The sequence below is a fragment of the Leopardus geoffroyi genome, chromosome D3, assembly GCF_018350155.1.
Source record: "Leopardus geoffroyi isolate Oge1 chromosome D3, O.geoffroyi_Oge1_pat1.0, whole genome shotgun sequence".
Lineage (NCBI taxonomy): Eukaryota > Metazoa > Chordata > Mammalia > Carnivora > Felidae > Leopardus > Leopardus geoffroyi.
The window spans coordinates 68284630-68298519 of NC_059339.1; the positions used below are offsets into that span (position 1 = coordinate 68284630).

Below are 13890 nucleotides of genomic sequence, written 5' to 3' on the forward strand. Positions count from 1 at the left end.
ATGAATTGGCCCGGGTTGTTGGGAACTCAGGCCGGCCAGGACTTGGAGAGAACGTTCTTCCCTGGGAACGAGGACTCCAGGCAAACACCATTTCTAGACGATCGTAATTATGCCCAATAAAAATGAGTGCTCCGAGACCCAGGTCCCCATCTCAGAACAGTAACTGGAAGAAGGCATCTTTCAATTAATTGCAATGCCCCCAAACAAGTATTAAAACCAGTAAATCTATTTGGAGCCAGTTCCCAGGGCCAGAGTGATTTACCTCTGAATGGAGCCATAAAATTCAGCAAGGGCGCCCTTCCCACGCAGAATGTCACCTTCCCAGTTCCCTGCCGCCAGCAACTGGTAACTCCTCCTGCTGGGGGTGTTAGGCAGCGTTTCTTGGGGAGAGGGGAGCCTGGGGCTGGGGGTGGGGTGGGGCAGGGGGGCCCTTGGGGGCCTTCCATGTATGCAGAGTAGCTGTCTGGGTTGAGCCCCCCTTTCCCACAAGAGGGGAGTCTTCAGGGATGAACTGTGACTCCTCAGAGCAGGGGAGGTGAGGGTGACTCACTTTTACTGCCAGTGGAAAGCTGACCTTGATCTTGGTGGTGGTTTGAAGGTGACTGGAGTCTTGAGGGAGTTTATTCTTTAGTGTTTTCCTGGTCTCAACAATGGTATCTATTCAGTTTGGTGACGTAAGAGGATTCCTGATTCTTAGTGGACCACCCCCCCTCCCCCAACCCACGTCCCTGGCCCGTAGCTCCTCTGCCCTGTACAGAAGGGTCTGTCCTATTCTGAGGTTCCTGCTGCCACTGCCTTCTCTCCTAGATTTGTGTCCCTGCCTGCCTCACTGGGGCTTGGGACCCCCGAGGGTGTATGGGGTGGGCTGTTTCCAGGCGCTCCCCTCCTGCCCCGGGGTCCCTAACACTACCTTCTCCCTGAACCAGCAGCACACTGCTCCCCTTGACCCCCCCAAAATGATGAAAGAAGCTTCCTAACAATCAGGAACCCCAGTCCCTTCTCTGCTGGAGATTCTTGATTTGGGGGAAAGGTGTTTAAAAAATCTTCAGATTTTTGCGGGGGGGGGGGGGCGCCTTTCAGGCCACTCTTTGCTCTCCCTCGGTTTATCCAAACTGGGATTTTTCCTTGTTCTCATGAGCCACCTCTTGAGAAATGCTCCCTCCCTGTGCTCCTGCTGTCTCAGGCATGACCAGTTTGGTCCTTGGGAGTCCCACAGGCCCAGAAGGTCCCAGAGCGAAAGGGGATTTGGTGGGAGGCAAATGCTTTGCCTGCTGCATGGAAGGCAAGCCGGGACCTTGCAGGCCTGCGGGGTGATACCGCCCATGTGGGGATGACCACAGGTCAGTGCCACAGTCCTGGGGCAGCTCCATGTGCTACCGATGGCCCCCTCCAAGGCCTTGATGAGGGTCCCCAAAGCCTGGCTCTCCTCTAGCATACTTCATCAGCTTAGGTTTTTCATTTGTTTCAAGGCCTGTTTATGGCCGACGTCCCCACTGTTTTCCATAGATCCCAAGCCCGAGCTCCGCAGCTCTGCTGTGTCACCACGGAGTGTCTCTTTTTAGTTTGTCCTTCCCGGCTGTCGAGGGCTTTTCCGTCCCTTCCCCTACAGGAAACAGCTGAGAAATCACCAGGATTGTCACACCCTTAAATAACACCAGCTGCCACTCATCTGTGTCGTATTTTATGAATTTGCCAAGTGCTCTCCTGCCTCCTGTGTGGAGTGGGCAGGTATTATTATTGTCACTCTACATAGATGCTCGAAGAGATTAAGTCTCGCGTAGGACTTTGCAGCTGACAGCAGAAACCGAGGCCACATCCTCTCACTTTCAATCTTGGGCTCCTTCTACCTCATCACGGAGCCAGCCACAGACACCAGGGACAGATGGGTCTTGAGCTTTACTTCTGTAAAATGGGGTCATCGTACTGCCTATTTCGTGTGCTTAGGACAGTGCCTGCTGACGGTGCTTATCAGCTCCTAGGAGGGGTAGTAGGATCCCCATTGTGTGCTTTGGGGGACAGGCAGATTGCGTGGCTCGGGCACACCACCCAGAAATGCTGATAAAACCCTTGCCCGGAGAACCGTCGTGCAAGGTGGGAACATTGGGCCCGCGTGTGTGGCTGTCCTGCACCTCTGTCTCTTGGTCCAGCCTCCTGAGGTCACTCCCTTTCCTCTGCCAGGGCAGGTCAGCCAGCAGCCCAAGGGCTGTCATGAGGCAGCTTATAGAGCTGAACTAACAATTCTTTGTGGGAACACGGTGCCCTTGAGCCAGGGATCTTAGTGTGCTCTGTGCGCCTTTTAACCTCAGCAGGGCTGCCAGCCCATTCTACAGACTGAGGCTGTGGCCATCGGGCATTCTGGCCCCCAGCCTTGCCCTGTGCGCTACCCTCTCTGTGTCACTAAGTGCACGCGCACACACACACACACACGCACACACACACACACACAGGTTCAACCCACCAACAGGCAAGGGTGTGGTGTGGAAAGGAAGGGGAGTTCACTCATTTATTGAGCCAGTATGCACTGCACTATCCCAAGCCCCATTCTAGCTGCGGGGGGGGGGGGGGTGTTAAGCTGTGGGCAGGACTGACCCCCTCCTGGAGCTCTCTGACCACAGATGAGGGCATGCTATGGAGGGGAATAATGCAGGGCCAAGGGCCAGGCGTCTGCGAGAGGAGTGGTGACTGGAGGGTGGTAAGAGCAGATCCCGGAGGAAGTGGGGAGTATCTGGGAGGGCCCGGGAGCATTGTCTGCCTGAGGAGCTCAAGGCCACTGGGGCTGGAGGGCAATGAGCAAGGGGGAGAAGGTGGCCAACTGGCAGCGAGGTCCTAGGGGCCAGATCGTGGGTGGACTTGGAGGAACTTGGACTCAGTAGTAATGTAGGAAGCCTCTGGAGGCTTTGGAGGGTGTGATCTGAAACCGGGGGGCTCGGATTATTACCTGGGGTGGGAGCTCTCCCTTCCAACCTGGCCCAAGGCTGTGATTTGAGAACCTCCTGCCTTTCCTGCATTTCTGGCTTATCCCAGAGCCTCCTGCCTGGAACCCTTGAGGAAGCCTGTCCCCATTCTGGACACCGCAGTGGTCTCGCAGGGGCTGATGTAACCCTCCCCACAATGCTGAGCCCCAGCCACCGCGGCTGCGTGCTTTTGCAGAATTTCCTCTCCCGACTGTGAGCTCCGGGAACCCCAGTCCATCTTTGTACCCCTCTCACTGAGCGGCACATAGTAGGCCTCCCCAAAGTTGGGAGGAGGAGAGGAGGTAAAACCCCAAACTAGGTCTTGTGACTGGGCACCCCCTCAGGGGAGGCACTTAGAAGAGAAAGAGTTATTTTTCCGGGCCTGGAAGGCTTTGTGTGTGGGGATTGCCCTCTGGAGGGTCAGGAGGGGAGAGGCTGGTTCAGCCGTGATGCAGCAGGGACATTAGGGATGGCCTTCCCAAACTGTGGGCCGTCACCCCATTCCACTGCTCCATTTTGACGGTGATAGTTGGGATGTCAGCTGCCGCCTCGGGGCCAGCCTCTTCCTCTCCCACACCCCTTTGAGAGGTGTTTCCCTTTGTGTCATCCAGAAGGAAATGACAGCTTTGGGAAAGCTGCAGAAATCCCCTCGAGGATCGCCGTGGCTGGATGAAAAAACAGGGACTTTTGGGAAGGGATAAAGAACACTGGATCCCAAAGGACAGGGCTTCCTGGCCCTCCTCTTTGGTGAGCAATACCTCACCGCCAGGAACCCACCTGGGTCAGGGCCTGGCTGAGAGACTGCGGATTTGGATTTGGATTCAATCATTACATTTTTTTTTTTTTAATTTTTTTTTTCAACATTTATTTATTTCTGGGACAGAGAGAGACAGAGCATGAACGGGGGAGGGGGCAGAGAGAGAGAGGGAGACACAGAATCGGAAACAGGCTCCAGGCTCCGAGCCATCAGCCCAGAGCCCGACGCGGGGCTCGAACTCCCGGACCGCGAGATCGTGACCTGGCTGAAGTCGGACGCCCAACCGACTGCGCCACCCAGGCGCCCCATATTTTTTTAAAAGTCTAAGAAACAGATAGAGTTAATAGTCTCATTTATTCAACAGACGTACTCAATAAGTAATATCGAGCAGCATCTATGTACCAGAGTTTTGTTTTGTGTTGTTTTTTTCTAGGAGCAAGAAATACAGCCAGTGAACAAAAGAGACAAAAATTCTTGCCTTCATTGTCTAGTCTTAGAACAAGGGGTCATCTTTAAAGAAAGACCCGTGGAATCTTTCAATAGTAACACCTGGAGTTCATGTAGGCATTGGTTTGAGAATCATTAGCTTTGGGGGCGCCCGAGTGGCTTAGTCAGTTAAGTGTCCAACTTCAGGTCATGATCTCGCGGTTCGTGGGTTCGAGCCCCGCATCCCCGTTTCGGGCTCCGTGCTGACAACTCAGAGCCTGGAGCCTGCTTCAGATTCTGTGACCCCCCCTCTCTGTGCCCCTCCCCTGCTCGCACTCTGTCTCTCATTCTCTCTCTCTCAAAAATAAATAAACATTAAAAACAAAAAAAGAATCATTAGCTTTGTGATACAGAGGCAAGGATGGTTGGGGCAGTCAGGGTGTCCAGGGAAACAGGAACAGTGCCATTTGGAGGCCAGTCGGACAGGGTGGACATCCAGTACTCCTGCGATATGGCGGTGTTGGGGGTAAGAATGTTTACAAAGTTGAACTCGTAAATAGCTATCTCTGAACATGTTGATGTTGCGGAGGTAACTTCTCCACCACTGGTGTTCTGTTGGATTGGGATATTGAGTCTTTTCTTTTTGCCCTGGTACATCGGGCTGGTGGGAAGATGTGTTCCCTGCTCTAGGGACTAATACGGTTAAGCAATTTGCAGACGAAGCACAGGCAGGTCTGTTCGGAGTCACCTCATGTGGCCGGGCGTGAGAGCTCTGGAAAGAACTCAATGAGAGCAGTCAGGGAAGGCTTCCTGGAAGAGGCAGCACCTGTTCAGAAAGAAATGGGCAAGATGTTCTCAGAGGTGGTGACATGTGAGCGTGGCTTGTGTTCTTTGGGCAGTCTGACTGGTCTGTGACAGCGGAGTTGGTGACGGTGGGACTGGAGGTTTGAGGGCAGGGGATAGTGCAGACCAGCGGGGGCTTGGCTGGTCCACAGAAGGTTTTGCAGCAGCGAGTGACCAGATAATGGGGATGGTTTGAGTACTTAGGGTGTCAGTGAATGATGGGAGGGAGCAGAGGAATGTGAGTCCCGGGAGCCAGGGTCCTATCGAACAAGTCGCGGGGACACAGATAAATCCGTCACTCCTTCTGTGCCTCAGTTTACCTCATCTGTAAAATGAAAATAAGATTTTTTTACCCCTGGCTACTTCACAGATTCATTGTGAGTCTCAGCTTTAAGAATATATGTAACAATGCTTAAACCAAAAAAAAAAAAAAAAAAGTGAAGTGTTAATTCAAGACAGAAATCCAGGCTATGGTGTCAGGATCCCCTTCTCACTTCGGCTTTCTGTACCTGGGAGACCGTGAGAAGCGACAGAGAAATCTCCCTTGCTGCGGGTAAGTGACATCGGCCACGCAGCAGCGGGCCAAGGTGAGGGCGAAGCAAACTCGCCAGCATGCTGCCGACCTTTGCCATGTGATCCTCACTCAACCCCCTGAGGGAGGGAGACGTAGAGGACCCTGAGCCCGGGCTGCGGTCGCCAGCCGGGGTCACCCAGCTCAGCAGCGGCAGAGTGGGACGGATGAGACAGGGCGCGGACAGGCTCTCCTGTGTCAGTCTGCAAGGGCTCTGCGGCCACAGAGAGCCACAGGCCGGGGGCTTACACAGCCTATTCACGTGCTCACGATTTCTGGAACCTGGAAGTCCCAGACGACGGGGTCAGCAGGGGCGATTTCTCCTGAGGCCTCTCTCCTTGGCTTATGGATGGGCACTTCTTGCTGTGTCCTCACAGGGCCTTCCCTCTGTATGTGTCTATGTTCTGATCTCCCCTTCTTAGAAGGAGACCAGTCCCAGTGGATTAAGGCCCACCCTAGTGACCTCATTTGTACCTTAACTCCCTCTTGAGAGGCACCCTCTCCAAATGCAATCCTGTTCTGAGGTGGCCGGAGTTAGGGCTTCGACATACGAATGGGGGGGGAGGGGGACACAATTTGGCCTACAACACTTGCGTTCCGAATTTCTAGAGTGTGCCCTTTTGAGGGGAAAGGCACACTCCTGGGGGCCCAGGGAGGGAGGGCCCGGCTCTTGGCGACTGCCATAGACTCAATGTGGGAGGGGGGCACCCTTGAGAGATGACAAGGAGAACAGACACCGATGAGTGAGGGGTTTAGGTGCCCTGCAAACTTGAATTAGATTCACACAAGTAAACTGCATAAACAAAAAACTCCCTGAATTTCAAAAAGGCTCAATGAACTTGCTTCATAAAAGATTTCATGGGGCGCCTGGGTGGCGCAGTCGGTTAAGCGTCCGACTTCAGCCAGGTCACGATCTCGCGGTCCGTGAGTTCGAGCCCCGCGTCGGGCTCTGGGCTGATGGCTCAGAGCCTGGAGCCTGTTTCTGATTCTGTGTCTCCCTCTCTCTCTGCCCCTCCCCGTTCATGCTCTGTCTCTCTCTGTCCCGAAAATAAATAAACGTTAAAAAAAAAAAAAAAAAAAATTTAAAAAAAAAAAAAAAAAAAAGATTTCATAACAGGTTTCCTTTACATACTGAAGCTCACTAGTGTACCTCAAACGTGATTTGAGGGGCGCCCGGGTGGCTCTGTCGGTTAAGCATCTGACTCTTGATCTCAGCTCAGGTCTTGATCTCAGGGTCATGAATTCAAGCCCCACATTGGGTTCCACGCTGGCGAAGCCTACTTAAAAAAAAAAAAGTGATTTGATTTAACGCCATGTGATTAAGGTACTACGTTTTCAGAGCCTCGCCATTAAAAGCAGGAGGGACGGCCTATAATTAAGATTTTGCTGAACCTTCTTGTCCAAAGACCAGTTGAGCTCATAAGAGCTGACTACGAAAGCGGCCGAGGCCCTCATGGGCCTCTGGGCCTGTCTGCTCTAGCTGAGTGTGTGCAGGGATCTGACCGGGCTTGGTGGGGGGGCACCCCCGACCACCTGGCCCCTGCCTGGGGCTGCGTCCTGCCTCCTGCTGTCCTAGGAGCCCGCCCCAGATCCGTGCCAGCAGCAACTCAACCTAGTCCTTCTAGACCTGTCGCTTGGGGGCAGGGATACTGACCCCCTATCACTTTAGAAGGCAGGGAGACAAACCAGGGAATCTGGAGTGTTGTCCAAACCTCATGTTAGCAATTTCAACCTGTAAACATTGGACTCCCCTCACCAGAAGCTGTAAAGGCGGCCAAGGTGATTGACTAACTCCCAGTCCTTCCTGTAAGCGGAGCACACGGGGTGGAGAGGGGAGGAAGCAGAGATCAGAACGAGGCCCCTTACCCCAGGGGGGGCCACTGTGGGGCTCAGAGGGGAGAGTGTGTGTGCCCAGGAAAGAAGGTGGGTGACCGATCCATTTGCAGGGAAGCACATCATGATTCTCAGAGCGTAAAAGCCAGCAATTTCTGGAAAAGGAGAACACTTTTGCAATCTGAGGCAGAGGAGACTGGGGTTTAACAAAGCCGTTTGCCGGCTGGGTGTTAGATTCTGAGTCTGTCAAGGACAGACTTCATCAATATTAAGAACCTACCACCTACCGGGCCTTGTGCTACGTCCTGAGCAGGCAGTCCTCCGGCCAGAGAGCCTTCACATGGGGTTGTAGAAGGTCCAGTACTTCGTCCCTGCCCTGAAGGGGTAGATGGACCGGGGGAGGAGACGGACATTGGCACACTGAGAAAGGAGGAGCCTGGGGCCTGCGGGTTTCTGGAGGGGTCCTGGTCCAGCTTGGGGAAGTCAGGGAAGGCTGTTTATGGAATGACTGAGTATCTTTTTTTATTAAGGTTTTTTTTTTTTTTTTTTTAAGTTTGTTTATTTTCGAGAGAGGGGGAGAGAGAGAGAGAGAGAGAGAGAGAGAGAGAGAGAGAGAATGAGAATGTGAGTGGGCGAAGGGCAGAAAAAGACAGGGACACAGAATGCAAAGCAGGCTCCAGCCTCTGAGCTGTCAGCTCAGAGCCCGACGCAGGGCTCAAACCCACGGACCATGAGATCATGACCCGAGTCAACGTCAACCCACTGAGCCGCCCAGGCACCCCAAGGACTGAGTATCTTGAGAGTTCAATCAAAGGGTGCAGGGGGAGGGGTCAGTCTGGCCAAGAGGTGGGGAGAGGAGTGCTTAAGGCAGACGGCACATGATGTGCAAAGGGCTGGTGGTGAGAACGTGCATGTGGCTGGGTGTGAGTCAGGTATTTCTTGGGACACAGACTTCGGGGGCGGGGAGGGGGTGGCGGGAGGTGAGGAACAGGGCTGGAGAGATGAGCACGGGCCAGAGTGAAGGCCACACGGGTGGAGGTGAGTCAGCTGGACCTGTCCCAGGATCTTTGCAGATCCCCTGGGCCGGGGACCCCAGTTCTGGGCGGTCTGGAAGATTCATTCTTTGATTCTGCTGTGACGTTTAGATGGCCTCCTTGTCCTTTTCACCAGGATGCCTGGTTATTTTCTGAGCGGTGGCTGCCTCTACCCCTTCAGGCCAACGCAGAGCCTGGCAGCCTTCGTTGTTTAGGGTATATAAGCCAACTCAGGGGAACCGACCCATGTATATGGGTTCATGCCAGAGACCAGAAATAACCAGGGCTGTTTAAGATGGAGATTGCTCGTCTCTTGCATAAAAAGTAGGCTGGAGGGAGGCTGACCTGAGCTGGTATGCTGATTCCGTGGGATCTTGTCCGCTTCCACTCTCCTTTGCAGGCGGCCACTTTACTCAAGGTCACCTCATGGTCCAGCGGGGTGGCTGGAGGACCAGCCACGTGGGCAGGAAGGAGGAGGAGCTGGGATCAGTTTTCATTGGTCCACCCGTACCTGCAAGAGAGTCTGGGAAATGTGGTTTTGCAGCTGAGCCATTACCCAAGGTTCTGTCTGGAAGGAAGACCGGGTGAATGGATACGGAGTAGGCCACCAGCAGCCTCTGCTGTGGCCTCTTGTAAGAGTGAGTCGAGGGGGACCAGCAGCACCCTGAGAGCCTGGTTCCATATACCGCCTCTTTCTCCGCAGCACTCAGCACTGCGCGGCCCATAAGAGATGCTGTTGAAGGAGAGGTGGATTGAGGCAGTGACACAGGGGGATCCTCAATTCTGCAGAGCCACCAGCAAGCCCAGGTGACCAAGCGTGTTGTGTTTGGATGCATCTCAGAATATAAGCAGGACTGCATGGGCCAGGGGTCTAGTCCCACTTCTTATCTTTCTTATCTTCTTTGAGCCTCAGTTTCTCCCTCTTCAAAAAGGGAATAATCCTACCCATGCAGATTTGGGACAGGGGTGAAATGAGACTCTAGACTGTACAGAACTATATTCTTGTGAGTTCGTGGTGGAGATAGGGAGCTTGGGTAGCTTCTCAGACTCTCTTCTTCCCCTAGATAAAGTCTGGAAGATTAGATTACTATTCTGAGCTCAATTGTTTATACTGGCTTCTCTCATGGTCTCTGCTACAGGCCACAGGAATCATAATATCCCCTTGTGTTTCCAGGCATCTTTCTGCCGAGGAACTCAAAGCCTTAATTATCTCTGAACCATCTAATATTCCAAGGTACAGAAGGAGCAAGAATTATTATTTCCATCTGGAAAATGGGCACATAACTCATCCAAGTTCAGAGCTGCAACTAAAAACTGGTCTTTTGACTCCCAAGCCCAGAATTATTTCTCCCATAAGAGTCTCTACAGACCTTTTGTTTTAAAGCAACAGATGCAACTCTACAAAATAATTCTTAGAGGCCCAGTGCACAAAACAGGGAACAGAAGGCCACTGGCTGTCCTGCCCACAAGATACCTCCCTGGAAATTGCCCCCTACTGCCTCTGGAGGGGGAAGTAGGAGCCCCAGCCGTCCTCTTAGTTGGAGAGACAAGGAACTTGGTCAGCGTGTGACAGTGATAGATGTCACCACACCCTGGCTTGGCCCCAGCCTGGGGTGGAGACCCTCATAGTCCAGCCCCGTCTCCCAACCCAGCCGAGACTCCCAGTCTGTATCCCAAACGGGTTCTCAAGTGCTTTCATGCTTGAAAAAATTATAAATTGTGTTATAACCGCATAACTCCAGCACAAGTAATTACAATTTGTTGTCCCTTTTCCTTTTATTTTTGAATGCCTTCTATTTTCTGCCACACTTTCCAACTTTTTAATGAATCCGCCCCTGTGTCCCCATCTGCCTTCTCTGTGGTCTACATTGTCTAATAGCAGTGTAATTTTTGATATTTCTCTTGAAGAGGCAATACATTTACAGAGTTCAAGAATAAAGTCAAAACAGAAAGATACGCTCTAGAAGCAATCCAAATGTTTGTCGACCTATGAATGGGTAAATAAGATGTGGTATATCCATACAAGAGAATATTATTTGCCGTAAAAGGTATGAAGTCCTGATACACGATACCGTGTGGATGAACTTGAGAAACATCATGCTAAGCGAAAGACGCCAGACAAGTTACGTGTCGTATGATTCCATTTGTATGAACTATCTAGAATAGGTAAATCCCTAGAGACAGAATGAAGGTAGGCGGTTGGCAAGGGCAAGAGAGGGGGGGAAGAGGAAATCAGTGACTCAGTGGGTAAGGGGTTTTGATGTGATAAAAATGCTTTGGAACAAGCAGAGGCGGTTACACAACATCGTGAAGGTACTATGTGAATTTTACCTCAATAATTAAAAAAAGATACGCTCTGAAGTAAGGAAGTATGGTTCGCACTCTGTCCCCATCCACCACACCCCCCTTCCTTCTTGTCCTACTCTCTCCTAGAAATAACAATTTTTTAAAAAACTTACTACTGAAGATTTCAAACAGTTGTAAAAGTAGACAGACTATTCTAATGAGCCCCTGGAGACCCATCACCCAGCTTTCCCAGTTATCCTCTCGTGGCCAGGCTTGATTCTTTTCTGCTGTTTGCTTGTCTACGTGTGGACTTTTTGACATGAATCCCAGACGCCGTATTATTTTGCTTATAAATAAAGCAGAAAAATAAAAGATAAGAACGCTTCTTAAAAAACATAATCACAGTAGGTGGCGCCTTTAATAATTTGTTTCTTCTTTCCTATTTCTTCATGTACTACAAGGAATAAATTCTTATTTTGCCCTCTTACTTCAAAGGGGACATACTGAAAATGCGATCCTGTATCTTGGTCTTTCACCTCTCAGAATATTCTGTAGATCTCGCCTACACCAGCACATAGTGGCCCTCTTTGCGTTTTTCCCAAGCGTGTGGTATTCTCTCATTTGGCTGCATTATAGTGTATTTGCCCATCCGCTATTTCTGGATGTGTGAGTGGTCTCCTGATAGTCTGAGCTGGACGCTGCAGACTGAGGGGTCAAAGGCAAATCATACTTGGCTCCTGGCCTCAAGGAGCCTGGACTAGGTAGATTCTCCAGAGAAGCAGAACCAGTAAAGAAAGGGTCCTCCTGGGGCCCTCTGTTCTTTTTGTGACATCCCTTTGTGGTATTTCTAGATGGTATCTTTGTGTGGCATCTCTGTGCAGTTAGTTTGACTTCCTTCTAACATGGTGGTCTGAGCGCTGCTGGCCTCTTTCAAGATGGCTGGCTCCTCTCGGAACACAAAAACAAAAGCTGCCAGACCTCCTTCAGGCTCAAGTCTGGAACAGATAGAATGTCACGTTTGCTGCATTTCTGAACATCCAGTTGCACACTGGGAAGCGTGGATGATGTTCCATCCGCCTAGGGAATGTAGTGGGATGTCTGGATGCTCAGTATCATCAGACAGAGTGCTGGACTGTCTGAGGCCCAGCTCTGGGGGGTAACTTCCCATGAGACCTAGCTGAAGGCTCACTCCCCTCTCTGCATCTAAGATGGGGATGGTAGAAATACCAGCCAGTCTCCTGCCTGCCTCACAGGGCTGCTGACAGGTCCAAATGAGATGAGACGGTAATAGCCAGGAAAGGTGTTGGGTTCGGCTGGGTTTTGGGGATCCTCCCTCCCTGGAGCTGCCACCTTGAGATACAGCAAGTCCTGCGTCCACTGCCAGGATTCCTGGGGGCAGGATCTGGGAGCACAGGCACCCGTCGGGGTCGGTGGGTCGGGCTCGAGCCAATGGGGCGTGAGGGGCTGACTTTCGCATTGGGTGGGGGGCTTTATAGCTTTTAACTCTCGTATGCTCATAGCAGTTTTGAAAGGTAAATGTCACTCTTGGAGCGCCTGGGTGGCTCAGTCGGTCACAAGTCGAAGCATCTGACGTCGGCTCAGGTCATGATCTTGCGGTTCGGGAGTTTGAGCCCCGCATCGGGCTCTGTGCTGACAGCTCAGAGCCTGGAACCTGCTTCCGATTCTGTGTCCCCCTCTCTCTCTCTGCCCCTCACCCCGCTCATGCTCTGTCTCTGTCTCTGTCTCTCTCTCTCTCAAAAATAAACAAACATTAAACAAATTAAAAAAAAAAGGTAAGTGTCACTCTTGCCTCTTTGACAGATGTCCCCATGGTGACACAGCTGAGTGGCAGAGCCAGAACTCCAGCTCAGGCCTGTCAGGCTCCCAACCTCGTGCCCTTTACCCACAGAGCTGGCGCTGGCTGGGGAGAGAGACTCTTGGCAAAATACCAGAATTTTCCTTACTGTGAACACTGTCGACTTTAATTAGATTAATTTTCACTTTTTTTTTTTTTTTTTTTGCCTTAAGGGGGTTTAAAGACGATGCCGTGGGATTTTAGCAATGCACGGTGAGGAGAGCTGAGGCCTGGTGTGAGAACCTCCGAACTCGAGAATGAGTCAGAGGTGCATTTATGTATCTATGCGCCCCCCTGAGCAGCCCCCCTTGCCCCACGAGGTGGGAGGGATGGTCAGTGGAGACCCCGCCTCTCGGTCTAGCGCTGTTCTCCTGGGATGCTCTCCACTGCCCAGCCCAGGCACATCACAACTGCTGCCTGCTTGGCGTGCATTTTTATGAAAGCTGCTTTGTGCATGCATCCGCCCCGGGTTCTGGCCCCGGCTCCAAGCCCTGGTTATCTGGAATAAATAAACTGCAGCAACTACTCCTGCGGTCCTCTCCTTCTAAGGGAGACTGCCCAAGTAAGGGCGCTTGTCTGGACCAAGGCCTTCGTAAATGAGAACGCTTTCCCAATTTCATCCCGAGAAGCCAACAGCAAACATTTGTGGAGGACCCAGGGCCTGCCAGGCGGGCCCCGAGCTGGAGAAACGTGCCTCGTAGAACAATTGGCCTCAGAGAGAGCTCGCCCGAGAACAATTGGGGCTTGTGGATGGTCTCTCGCTGACCTTGGGCAGCGGTGCCTGCATTATGCAAGACACCCAGGTGCGCCCGCTGGCCCTGGCTCGGGAGCAGGTGCGCCTGCCTTTGGGGAGCTGTGGCTGTGCAGTCACTTGCACCCTAGCTGCCCGGGGCAGCACTGACCTTCGGAAGGGCAGACATATGGCCGTTGGGGCTTGGCCAGGTCAGCCGCCAGCCCAGGAGAGAGGCATTTAGTAGAGCAAAGTGCTGTCTCTGCTCCTCCAGCCTGGCCATTTTTTTAAATGTTTATTTATTTATTTTGAGACAGAGCGACTTCCTTTATTTATTTATTTATTTATTTATTTATTATTTTTTTTTTTTTTTTTGGAGAAAGACAGAGCAAACAGGAGAGGGGCAGGCGGAGAGAAGCGGGGAGAGAGAACCCCAAGCAGGCTCCGTGCGGTGGGTGCAGAGCTGGATGCAGGGCTCCATCCCACGAACCGTGAGATCATGAGCTGAAATCAAGAGTCAGACGCTTAACCGGCTGAGCCACCCAGGGACGCTGAGGCCTGGCTGGTTTTATTGGAAAAGCAAAAACACCTAAGTGTTTTG

General features: G+C 52.1%; 1 protein-coding gene and 2 long non-coding RNA genes across 20 annotated transcripts in view; 1 reads left to right on the forward strand and 2 right to left on the reverse strand.

The window, feature by feature from the left end:
* Window positions 1-13890, forward strand: part of CTIF (cap binding complex dependent translation initiation factor) — a 297589-nt gene that overhangs the window by 19927 nt on the left and 263772 nt on the right. The gene's annotated exons all lie outside the window — the stretch shown is intronic.
* LOC123587908 lies at window positions 4484-6751 on the reverse strand. The gene is made up of 2 exons (XR_006707602.1): window positions 6702-6751; window positions 4484-5305 (listed from the first exon to the last, which is right to left on the reverse strand). It is a non-coding gene; the product is annotated as an uncharacterized LOC123587908 (long non-coding RNA).
* LOC123587906 lies at window positions 7357-8864 on the reverse strand. The gene is made up of 3 exons (XR_006707600.1): window positions 8764-8864; window positions 7672-7900; window positions 7357-7539 (listed from the first exon to the last, which is right to left on the reverse strand). It is a non-coding gene; the product is annotated as an uncharacterized LOC123587906 (long non-coding RNA).